The sequence below is a fragment of the Balaenoptera musculus genome, chromosome 8, assembly GCF_009873245.2.
Source record: "Balaenoptera musculus isolate JJ_BM4_2016_0621 chromosome 8, mBalMus1.pri.v3, whole genome shotgun sequence".
NCBI classification, from domain to species: Eukaryota; Metazoa; Chordata; class Mammalia; order Artiodactyla; family Balaenopteridae; genus Balaenoptera; species Balaenoptera musculus.
The window spans coordinates 33,894,921-33,907,303 of NC_045792.1; the positions used below are offsets into that span (position 1 = coordinate 33,894,921).

Below are 12,383 nucleotides of genomic sequence, written 5' to 3' on the forward strand. Positions count from 1 at the left end.
AAAACACAACATTCACTTGAAATGGTTAGGTGAATCTTGGAAGAAAAAGTACTTCAAAATAATTTAGGTACTAGGAAGTAAATGCAGCAATTAGCGGAAGAACGCTAGCATGAAATAATCTATGCGGGAAAGTCTCAGTAGGAGTAAACTAACAGCCGTCTCCAAAAGGAGAAATACTGAAAATTTGCATCTTAGCTGTATATACTATATAACTGCACATTTCACACTGAAGTGTATTCACCCTATGTGCTTATTTCCTCCACCAGCCCATGAACTACTTATTGCCCTTTATATTCTTACTTAACTACAACTGCCCACTATAGACCATTTGAGTGAGTGAAATAATGTAGAAATCGCTTTCAATGTGAAAAGAATTACGTTTTGTTAATTTTACTCACTGAGGTATATACCACCAAGACCACATTTGGGAATGAAAAACAAACAAATACAGTCATAAGTTTTCAAACACACTTATGGTAAATTTTCATGAAATCAACTCTGGATCACTTAACTTAAATCTCAAGTAACCACTCTTTCCTACTAAGGTTATTGCTCTTTGAAAACACTGAAAATTTCAAAGTAAGTTGTAGGTGAGTAAATATCTAAAGACAGTAAAAATTCAAAGAATATTAAGGACCATTTATACTTTGAAGTTGGAGAATATATTTTATATTTTCTACTAGGGTTATTTGCAAAGTTTGGTTATATTCATAGGGTAGAAAAAAAACCTCAAATTAGCCATTAATCATTTCAAGCCAGTCTTCCACCTCATCTTTAGTACATTAACTTGTCACCTTTAAATACTCAGTATTTAAAGGAAAAGAGAGTCTTAAAATATGAAGTCACCCCATAGGGACACACAAAAAGCTCTTGTCTTTGTCTAATACAAAGAAAAGTTTGAGAGAAGACATCTGTAAAAATAATATTATATCAGAAACCCAGCAACATATAATTGCCTTTCCACTGAGTTGCACTGTGCCAATTTTACAGTTTATCATGTTCAGCTCTACAGAAGAAAATTTTTAGCATATATTCATTCTAAAATAATTTACATCATGTTATTAAAATTAAGCATAGAGGAACTTTGGTTCAGATACAATGATAACTAAATACTATTACAGGCTCAAATTTGCTCTCTGTTTAATTCCTTTATTATTATAACAGTACAACTAGAATTTATATAAAAGTTGATATTTGAGTTATAAAATTCAGAGAAATACTGCCTATTTCTAGAGAACTTCTACTTCACTTTCTGCTTTGCATTTTATTAAATGCTAAAATTGTTATAGCCCTAAGGAAGCCCATGATTTAAATTTTATCCTAACTTGTCAATTCACAGGAATATTTTCTCCTCACATTTCTCATTGATTTTCTATTTTGCTTAGTGTCCCATTAAACATGTATTACTGAAAAAAACAACTGCCAATACAGAAAAAAAGTATTAACAAAAGAAATGGATAGTCCTTTATAAATATACAGCGGAAAAAATCAATTACATTTCTTTTCCTACTTGGGTTCGCAGGTTTCTTAACTGAAACTGTCAAAAACCTTCTCCCTTTTGATTTAGCTGCTGAGTGCACACTAAGTTCATTGTGAAAAAGTTCACATCTAGCAATTAAGTCGTCTAGACATTCAGTTTTTCGTTAAGAGAATATGGGTATAGCTGTTTCCTCTGAGTTAATATAATTGGATTTTTAGTTTTCTAGTCTTAAAAGACAATGTTTTACAGATAACTAGTGGCAAAAAAATATTACATATACTTATGTCCTAATCTTGATTTGAGTAGGTATCAAAATAATTAAGATTTTCACAGCAAGAAAAACGTATAAACTATAAAAATCTCTGACCTAGACATTAAAGAGAACTGGGTTCTAATTCCATCTTTTCCACCAAATGTTAAACATGACACTTCACCTCTTTTTATCTTTATTACTCTTCACATTAAATAAGTGAAAATATGAGCTCCGTTAAGACTCCCCCCAACACTAAATGGTATTGTCACCTTTTTTCTAAGCGTCCTAATAATTTATTTATCATCAATAACTCATGTGATTTGTGCTTATATTTAATGACATGCTTACTTTAGCATTAGAAACTCTCATTCACTAGCTCACGCACTGTCATTAGAATAACGGCACTGAAAGAGGAAGAGTGTCAAATTATGAAGTTTAAGGTATCAATTAATAAAAGACATAACTTTTGAATTTCTTATCTTTAAATATACTCAAAATTGACAAAATTAATCATCATTAACAAATAGTTTTATTAATTTTTTAACATAAGAGACTAGATTAAGCTAGTCTATATCTTTTAGATAAGAATATAAAGAGGAAAGTTTCAAAATAACAAAATAAGACAAAACCAAAATCTAACTGAGATTAAATATGAGGCTTTTCTAATGTTTTCAGAAATACTGGGGTGGGGGGGCACTTAAATTTGTTTAGGTGCCCAGGAAACAATTTTACATTTAATGACTATGAAAAGTCAATTAAATAAAAATTTATTTCTAGAAAACAAGAATTCTCTTTTAAATTCCTACTGTATCCTGTATTTCCAATTAATATTCATCTTCGTCATCAGGGATTTCATATTATTCTGTCATTTTAGGGGCTATAAAGTACAATAGTAGCTTATCAAATACTGTATCATCTAAAACTCAATTCTTGTATTAAACTGAAATGGGAGAACTTAGGATAATTAAAATTAAACTCTTTGTTACCTTTACTTTCAGAAAATTTTGTTCTTTAATACATATAAACATGAAATTAAATATATGAGAAAATAAAGATGAAAGTTCATATACTTAAAAGTAAATTTTTCACCAAATAAATGTACCATTTCTCTACTAGTTATCTCCTAAACACAAACTACTGCAACTAGTGAAATATTTGTGAAAATACATTAAGAATCTTGCTTATGACTCTAGACATTATAACTATAATTACCCTATTATGAAATCTCTCTCAATAAGAGCCCCTTAATTTTTTTTAGCCTCGTGATGAATGTTTCTGCCAATATTATGACTATCGAGAGAAAGAGAATTTCAATCTACCTTTTATCACCTAACTGATCAGCAAAATTTCTCTTCCTAAACTCCATATGCTATAGTTACTCTACTGGATCATAATGGGAAATGAGATGATTTCCTTCTTGAGCATTTAGTAGCTAGAAGAATGATAAGGATCAGATTCTTATTCCCCCTCATAAAATGTTTATGCATATAATTACACTTTGCCAGTCAACAGTCACAAACAAGAGTTTTTGATCACTCAGATGAATGAAATACTTTCACCTTCCTCCTTGCCCGATATACAATTGCTCAAATTTTGGATAACGTTCAAATTAGCCACTTTAACCCTTAAGCAGGTCTATATTTTAGAGTAAAGACACAAACTATAAAGGTATGTTTGTGGGGAAGCTTATACAAATACCTTAATACTTTGTTTTCTATCAAAACTGCAACTTTTTTGGTTTATACAAGTGAATATAAGAAATATTTGGAACAATGACTGGAGTAAGAGTAACTGTGCAAGTCCTACCAGATCTTTTAAGAGAAGTCCACTTGTTAAAAATAAATAAAAAGTGGTATCCACAGGGAGGCAAGTTATTTAGGTCATTATGGATTTTTAAGGGACCACTGAGAAAACGAGAAGAAAAATCTGTTTTGCAACTGTGTTGTTAAATGCATTCAATAAAACATTTTTGGAATTGTTTAAAAATGACAGTGATCACAAGGAATTCCAGCTCAAGAAACGCATGGTAAAATAACATGACTGTACTTTCTAAAGTTTCTCACAAATGAAAAATCTCACACTAGTTTATATTAGATTAAGAAGTGGTGGATTCATTGATTTTTTGATTTCCACAAAAAGGACAGAACTTTGATTTATTTTTCAGAATTACTTTATTGCCTATTTCTGGAGTTCCATTTCCCTGTACTAGAGAAAAGACGAGCTTCCATATTTTGGCTGACTCTTAAGTCTTATAAGCTCATGTTTCCATTGAAACATTTAAGAAGTCTGTAAGGTCAAAAATACAATATGTGATACTCTGTAATATGAATTAAAGACAGTGTTTTAACTTAAGGGGTTGATAAGGATGAAAAGGCTCAATATTTAGCTTATACACATATTTACAACAGGTAAAACATAAATGAAGTTAAATACATAGTCATATCAAGTTCATGGGAAATAATTTAATACCACCACACAACTTAAAAAAATTTAATATCTTCCTAAAAAGTAAATATATAATAAAGCCATTTAAAAAATTCTTCCCATATCCACTGTATCAGTGAAACACTACCAAATTTGTTTTATTCATTTTCATGAAAATAATTAACAAGAAAACTGTTCAAAGTATCTGGGAAGACTATAAACGGATAATATTCCATTTACCACAATCTTTCTAATGTTATACACTTGAATATCAAAAAATATAGAAGAGGAGATATTAATTGAAAGGGTCTGGGCAGAGACATGGGATATTGTTCATAATAGTTTTTAATCCTAAATATTAAGTGTTACAGAGTTTTTATATACTTCATTACTTTTTAAATGCACCAGTCTCTAATGTAGAACTATTGATCACAGATGCTCAGAAAACAGACCTCGCAGAGATTCTACCGCTTTGAGCTTCCGACCAGCCTCTTTCCTGCTATAAAGTGCTAAGAAGTTCATGTAACATATAAGCACAGCCTTGTAACACTAATTTAAAATATCTTGTCAGAAATACAAACCTCTCTTACTTTATGTTTGTATCTTCAGTAATAAGAAATGAATAAATCTGAGCTCTTGAAGTCAGAATTTTGAGACACCAAATTATATAAATGTATGGGTCTATTTAAATTAAGAGAAATAAATTTCCGACCTCTCAGTAAACAAATTTTTTAAACATATTTAAAAAGAGAGACAATTCAAAGACTACAGGTAAGCAAAATATGTGTGGTAGGTTGGATTCAGCATATCAGTATATTTTAAGCATCCTGGCCTCATCAAATTCCTAAATTAGTTTTTAATGGATGGGGAACAGTAAACTCTGCTAAAAAACTTTGTCTTAGCCAATCAAACTTAAATATAGTTAAATCAACTTTAACCTATTACAGCCATCCAGACAAGTTTTCACTTTTTTTAATTTCATAAAATTATATCTTTGTTTTAGCTAGAAGTAAGACAAACTCCCAAAATGACTTGGCTAGCATAGCGTGCCCTTACTTTCTCCATCTAGACAGCCCTCTGTCCTTTACTGACACCCTCTGGTCCTGATCACTAAGTCACTTTTGACATTAAACCACACTCCAACCTCTTCCCTGAAATATAAATATATAAAGAAATATATATTAACCAGACCTGGTCCATTTTTAATAGACAGTGTTACTTAATTGGACACATAAGATTAAACTTTCATAAGAAACTAATCTTAATTATTTTTTAAAAAAACATAGCTTATGTGTACATTCAAGGTGGGATTTTTCATCTTCCTAACTTAATAAAGATTTCAGACCACCTAATAGTTGACGTATTGCTCACTTTGGGAAACACTAAGGTATTTCAGCAATCCATTTAAAAATCCCACGACTGTAGCTTTTCAGATCTATTTTCAAATGCATCCTCCCATGCATGTGCCTCAGAATTTACAGGCAAAATCTGGCATTTAGTTAATCTATTGGGGTAATGTTCTTTTTTCTAACTTTTGAGAGTTCAAACTTTCTATCAGTTGTATATGGAATCAAAGAGAAATTAAAATGAAGTTTTCCCTCCTCATTTTTTAGTTTTCAGAAGTTTTAAATAAGAACAATTTAAAAGCTCCACCAATCCCTGCACAAAACATTGGCACTTACATTGTAACAAGCATTTCACTGATTTTCTGTTTTCAAATATGCTTTAATACCATCTCACCACACTCCAGCTACGTTACTTTTCTATTTTACTTTTTATATCACATTTCCTTTTTTAACTTTTAACTTTGAATTTTGTTCTTTGTTTCCTTCGCTAGCCTTACTTGGTCTTTATAACATCTTTTATTTTTTAATCATTTGTTTTATGTAATGTATTGTTGCATAGTCATATTGTTTATTTCCACTTGAATCAAAAGAACATATACCTGTCAAGTTTCAGACTCAATATACTGGTCCACATAAAACTTATAATAATTTGAATATGAAGTAGGAAAATATGCCAAGGAACATTTGCGAGTGGCTTAAAACTGATTACAGGCACTTTGAGAAAAATAATGACCTAATCATTACTAATTCTTTTATGTTTAAGGTCACGATATTAATCACGATGAACTCTTTTAAGCTTGCTGTGATAGTCATAAGTTATTTTGGCAGTCCTGTTGTAGTTCAACAGTAATCAAAAATACCTCTATTAATTTTAAAATTTGATCACTATTTATTTGTTTGTATCCTAATGTATATCTCTTTCTTTCATCCTTATTTCCAGCTAAAATTGAGAATCAAGGTAGAAGTTTGCCATCTCTATATGATTTTATCTTTTAAATTAAGGAAAAAACTTGATGAACTGAACACAGGTAAGGCACTTCACATACAACAGTTTAAAAGTTTTTTTTTTGCTTCCAAACCTGTACTTTAATTAGAGCATTGATTACATTTTTCATGACAGAGAGGTTATGAAATGTAAAAATAAAATAATTCTAAAATAAATAAGGGATTCTTGGCTTTTCAAAATAAAGTTAATTAAAACAACTTAAAATTTTTGAGGTTGTTGTACACTATGTTCATATATATGCAAATTAATATCCTCTCCCATTTTTCAATAAAAAACTCAATAAGGATATCTGAACAAATTTTTATAATCCTTTAAAATATCTGTCACATTCCTACACAACATTGAGAAAACACCTCACCATAATCCAAGATACTGTTTTTTCAGTCTCTCGAACTTTGCAGAACTCCACTTATAGAGCATTCCTACTGAATTTAACAAGTTATTGCACTGCCAAATGCCCAGTTATCTGGGCTCTATCCTCACAACCACACTCCCCAGTCACAAGACATACATCCAGGAGCTGAGAAAGACATCCTATTTTTTGAACATTTAGTTTCTTTTGTAGAAAAAATCTTACCCTCTCCTCGCATCTGTCACCTTACAGTTTAGCTGTAGGAATTGTTTACTCTCATTCTGCATGACATTACAAGATAACACAAATAGGTTATATTTAGTCTTGCCTCAACTTTTCTGACCTGAAATCCCAGCAGAGAAAAATAACATGTTTGATTAAAAAAACAAAAACGACAACAAGCAGCTTTATGTGACAGTTTTAAAATTCTGGCAACACGGCAAGAAAGGATGGCTTTGCAGAAGCGAGCGTGTCACAAACTGTCAGCGCCTGGGAGACCAAGTGCACAATCACACACAGCAGTCACCGGCGAAGGAATGCCAGCCACTTACCAAGCAGACGCCAGACTCCCCCGTCCTTCGTCCGTGACTCTCAATTCCCGTCTCCCATCCTCCTGCCCGTCGGCACAGTTCAAATGGAGCAGTTGCTCGGGTCCTCCCCAGCCTGTGGCAGAAGACAACTGCCGAGTTTTTAATCCTTCAGAGGGAATCCTCCACCTCGCCCGGCCGCTCCCTGAGGAGGGGACCCAGGTAACACATCCTTCCCGCCGGGCGCTTTCACTGCACTTTGGAGGCCGCCTCCTCGTAGTCACGCTCCTCAGCTCGGTAGTCGGTTATATTCGGAAGTAGGTGCGGCGCCTCCTCCGGCTGGAGCGTTTGGGGCCCTAGCGTTCCGGCCAATGCGTCCGCGCCGCCCGCGCGCAGAGCCTCTGACTGGCTGTGCGGCCCCGCGCGGCCCGCGCCCCGCCCCCGCCCCACCGCCGCCCGCGCCTCCCCGCCGCCAGGCTTCAGTTAGTGCGTCCCGGGGCGTGTAGGTCCCTTTGCCTCTGGAAGGGTTTTCTCTGAGCCTCTACGCGTCTCGCTAGTCTGCTGCTATTTCCCTCCGCGCCGAACTCCGGATCCCGCCCCGCCCCCGTTTTCTGACCCGCAACATTCCCGAATTTCAAGCACAGATTCCAGCGCAGACGCGACGGCGACAGACCGCACGGGGCATCTCGGATGAGTCCCTTGCGCTCTCGCCGGCTGCCGTCTCTCTTCTCTACGATTCCCAGAGTCAGGCGCCTTTACCTCCCGCGGCAGCACCGACTGCAGCGTTCCCTGAGGTTGGCTCGAGAGTGGACTTAACCACTTTGGAGAATTTCCTCAGGTCCTGCCTTGGAAGCACTTGTCTTTGTTTATACACTTGCGAGTTTTATCTCTGGACTGTTAGACTCTCTGTTTTTATTTCTCCTTGATTCCCCACCTGCCCCGGGGTCACTTCTAAATAAGCTAAGGAAATAGTCGGCTTAGTCTCAGACAGCAGCCCCTTTCTTTTCTGAATTTTTATAGCGCAATGGATGTAATTGGAAACAACACAGGTAGTAAATCCACAGTGTGGCAGCTTTACTGCCATTGTTCAGCCAGTCCTCCTACTTTTCCTCTCTCTGAGTCCTTCTCTAATTATCTCCATTCCTTTGATGTAATTGTTTGTTAAATTCTGTTACATTTCTTTTGCAATATATTTCCATAGATCATGGAGTTAGCACCCGTCCCTAATGGGAAGGCAATCCCACATACTGTTTGCTATTTCTGTACGTCCATCTCTGAAACTGTGTGAGAGCCTCAGGTCACACCCGCTGCCGGCTGGTGTGCGCTTTTCATGTGCGTTTGAGTCCAGCCTGACCCTGCACTGAAGCTGTTTCTTCTCCTCACTTAATCCCCCGATGGGGTCTCACTGGATCTAATTGGCAAGGAGAGTACAGTGCCATGCAGCCTGTAGCTGGAAGCCTTCCTACCACTAGATCTGTGTTCTTGATTTTGCAGCTTTTCTGGTAATTAAAGTTAGTCTTTTTCATGTTTCTTGGCTTCTTCTCATTCATCCACACATGTTGTACAAACAGCCAGTCTCTGCTTTTAATGGCTACCCTCAGGATCTGGGCTGATTTCTTGTTCCATAGCAAAGACAAATTTGTGTGCTCACATTTAATGCTTCTCTACCCTTCCGTACTTTTTATTTTCTTTTTCCCACTTTCCAGTAATTACGTTATTTTCTCTATGTGTTAACTGAGGGATTGTTGCCGAGATTCGACTTCTCTGGGCTTTTTCTCTGCTTCGCTGGCTCCACTCCAGCATCAGGCTGTTGGTTCACAGAGAGAATCACCAGGACTTTTATAACCTCTTTAAATATATCACAAAATAGATTGAAAGTCTAAGAGCTTAAAGTATTTTTTTATTGTGCAATGGGGTTTTTGTCTTTAAATGTTTATTATAATTGAGCACATTCAGCCTTGGGATACAGAGGTTAAACTTGCTTATAGTTTGCTTCACTTCCTAGAACACCTTTATATTACATGTGATTTGATAACTGGCATTTGAGTCATTCTCTCCTGTAGTTCATACATTTTCTTTCAACTCGTGTTGTTTTAGAAAGGATTTAGATTGGCTTTCAGAATTTTTTTCAATTAAAAAATTAATCAAAAATGTAGGTCAGTCACATCAAGACATAGGGTAAAGTGGTATTATAGTAGGAGAGATATACCAGGAATGAGCCAGGAATGAGGTTTAGAGAGAAAAATTCATTTACATTTTGTTAGAAATGGCCTTCAGTTTGCCTTGAAGATAGTAGCCAATGTAAAGAAGGAAACACTATCAGTCACATGATTCATGGTACCCTCCCACAATTAACATGAACAAGGAAATTTATGTTTTAAATAATATAGATGGATTAAATCTTTCTCCTTTTTAAATAAAAGATTCTTTATAAAGGCTTGTGATGTTTTTGACTTTTTATAAAGGAAGTGATATTATTACAAGAATTGGGCAGAAACATATTTTTGAAACAAAGAGATGATGTAATAGCACTTTTCCTTTTGAGAGCATCTGATAATTTAGAGGGAAAGAAAGGGAAGGATGAATCTGGTTAATTTCTGTTATTTCAAATTTAGAATGTTAACTTCAATCATTAAGGGTCACTGGGTCATATGGACACATTTCATCAAGATTCAGGATGTGTGACTATATTTATTTTCATTTCTTTTATAATTTATACTGTTCCATTTAATAATATTAGACAATTCTATATTCTATATTAATACTATATGTTCTACATTAACATCCACATATGTGCTATATGTGGATATATTAGTCTTTTTGACTTATACATCTTCCTGAAAATTTTGGAATTTTGCTATGATGTAGTTTATCTTTGTGCTGCATATTGTTAAATTGTTGTGTTTGGAAAGTGAGGGCTGTATGGATCATGTTCACCTTGGTATCTTATCATATCCACAGGGTTCAAGTATATGCAGTTCAACATTTGAAATTAGAAAAACAATGCATAAAGTAGAAAGCAGAAAAAAATTTCCCTGTAGGAGGTCTGCCAAGAAGAAACTAACTCATGTTTTTCAAATCTTCTCATATGCATCATAACTAAGATTTTCTCTTATTCTCATGTGAAAATGGGATTTTAAAATATTGTCCTGACTTACAATTGTAATTAAAAGACATAAGAGTATTCATTCCCTCTTGTAAAATGCTAATGCTGTTTACTTTGAAAAGTCATTATTAAAAGATCTTATGTTTCTATTTCAGAATATTACTGACATTTCTTAAATAACCAGCTCATAGTCTTCCCTGATAAAATAGCATTTGAACGTTAAATCAATTAAAATACTGTTTAAGTGGTTTAGTGGGTTATTTTCTCCATACTATGGTTAAGGTACCTGGATCTAGCTGTCATGCTGCTTATCTGAGCTTGTTGTCTAACCATCTTTGTGTAAATGTCTTAATCTCTTTATCTCCTGGTCCCCAGTGGGCAAGTGAGCAGATGCAGCACATCTGTAGCAGTTGAGTTGCCTCTAAGCTTTTGTCTTATTTGTGTTACAGATTTTTTTCTTTAAATCATGCCCTCTTTTTTCTCTCCTTTCATATGACTCAAAGTTCTAGGTTCTTGTTAAGAGAGCATAACTAAGGTTATATCCCAACAAATTGTACCATAAAACATAGGGAAACACAGAGCAATACTCAATTCAAGTTCAGTCCTTTTTCTTGGATCACCTTCTTTGCTTAATAAAGCCACTTTCAGCATTTGCATATTCTGTTTTGATGTTTTAGTCCTCTATACTCTGTTAAAACGACTAGTGAGGGACTTCCCTGGTGGTCCAGTGGTAAAGAATCCACCTTCCAATGCAGGGGACATCGGTTCGATCCCTGGTTGGGGAACTAAGATCCCACATGCCCCAGGGCAACTAAGCCCACATACCGCAACTACTGAGCCTGTGTGCTGCAAACTACAGAGCCCATGCACCACAGCTAGAGAGAAGCCCTCACCACAATGAAATATCCTGCGTGCCACAACTAAGACCCAATGCAGCCAAAAAAAAGAAAAGAAATAAAATAAAATGTCAAATAAAACATTTAAAAGAAAGAATAGTGAACGTGAAAATACTTCAAAATAAAATTAAACACATTAAAATCTTGCACTGTCCGTATACACTAGTATTCTCTATAAATATAAATAAAACATGACGATCCAAATGTAAACTTTTACTTGAACCGGACAACATATGATGATTTTAATTTTATTTTAGGTTTCTTAGAACATCAGTTTTAATATTTACATCACAGCTGTTTTGTGAAAGCAGAAATAAACATATCTTAATCAGACTTGGAAAATATACTGACTTAATTAATTTAACAGCTGCTACAGTTACCAGCACTAAAGAGCATAGCCTACTTTGTGGATGTCTTGATAAAATCTGCAACCACAGCCATCAGGTGGTGTGAGAGAGAGACTTCTAATTTGACTGTTTCGGTGCTCATAGTGCCAGCTTTTGCTTACAGAGGTTGTGGCCATAACTAACCTCCTGTAAGTGACCCTCATGCTCACCCTCTGTGACATCTTGGTCTAACAAAAATGTTCTTCCTTAGGAAAGAACAAAAAAACACTGGCAGTTAAACTAAGATTTTAGAAAACAGGGGTAAAAGTTGAAATCTTATGAATTTAAAAGTAAAGTTTACTTATTATTAGTTCCATCCAGTAGCTTCATTTAGATAAGCACTTACATTTTTTTTCTTAGATAAGCCTTCAGTATAAGAATGCCCATCAATTTTAATACACTTACTTTTATAGATGTCTAATTTCCATTTTGTATAGCACTCCATTACCAAGATCTTCTCATATAAAGCTGTTTCTGTAAAGAAACAAAACCTAGGATCTCTCTGTTCGTGAACTCATGTCTCCAAATAGTCTCTGTTTACACACCAATCTTCTCAATCTGGGATAAAAATTTCTAATGGCTTCTTATATTCTGTCTAATTGACTTT

At 34.8% G+C, this 12,383-nt stretch overlaps 1 protein-coding gene across 1 annotated transcript in view; it reads right to left on the reverse strand.

Moving 5' to 3' along the window:
- Positions 1 to 7,751, reverse strand: part of CNTN5 (contactin 5) — a 1,373,994-nt gene extending 1,366,243 nt beyond the window's left edge. The window contains exon 1 of the mRNA XM_036862636.1: positions 7,413 to 7,751. The gene's annotated coding sequence lies outside the window, so the exon portion shown is untranslated. The remainder of the gene's footprint in view (positions 1 to 7,412) is intronic.
- Positions 7,752 to 12,383: the final 4,632 nt, after the last annotated feature.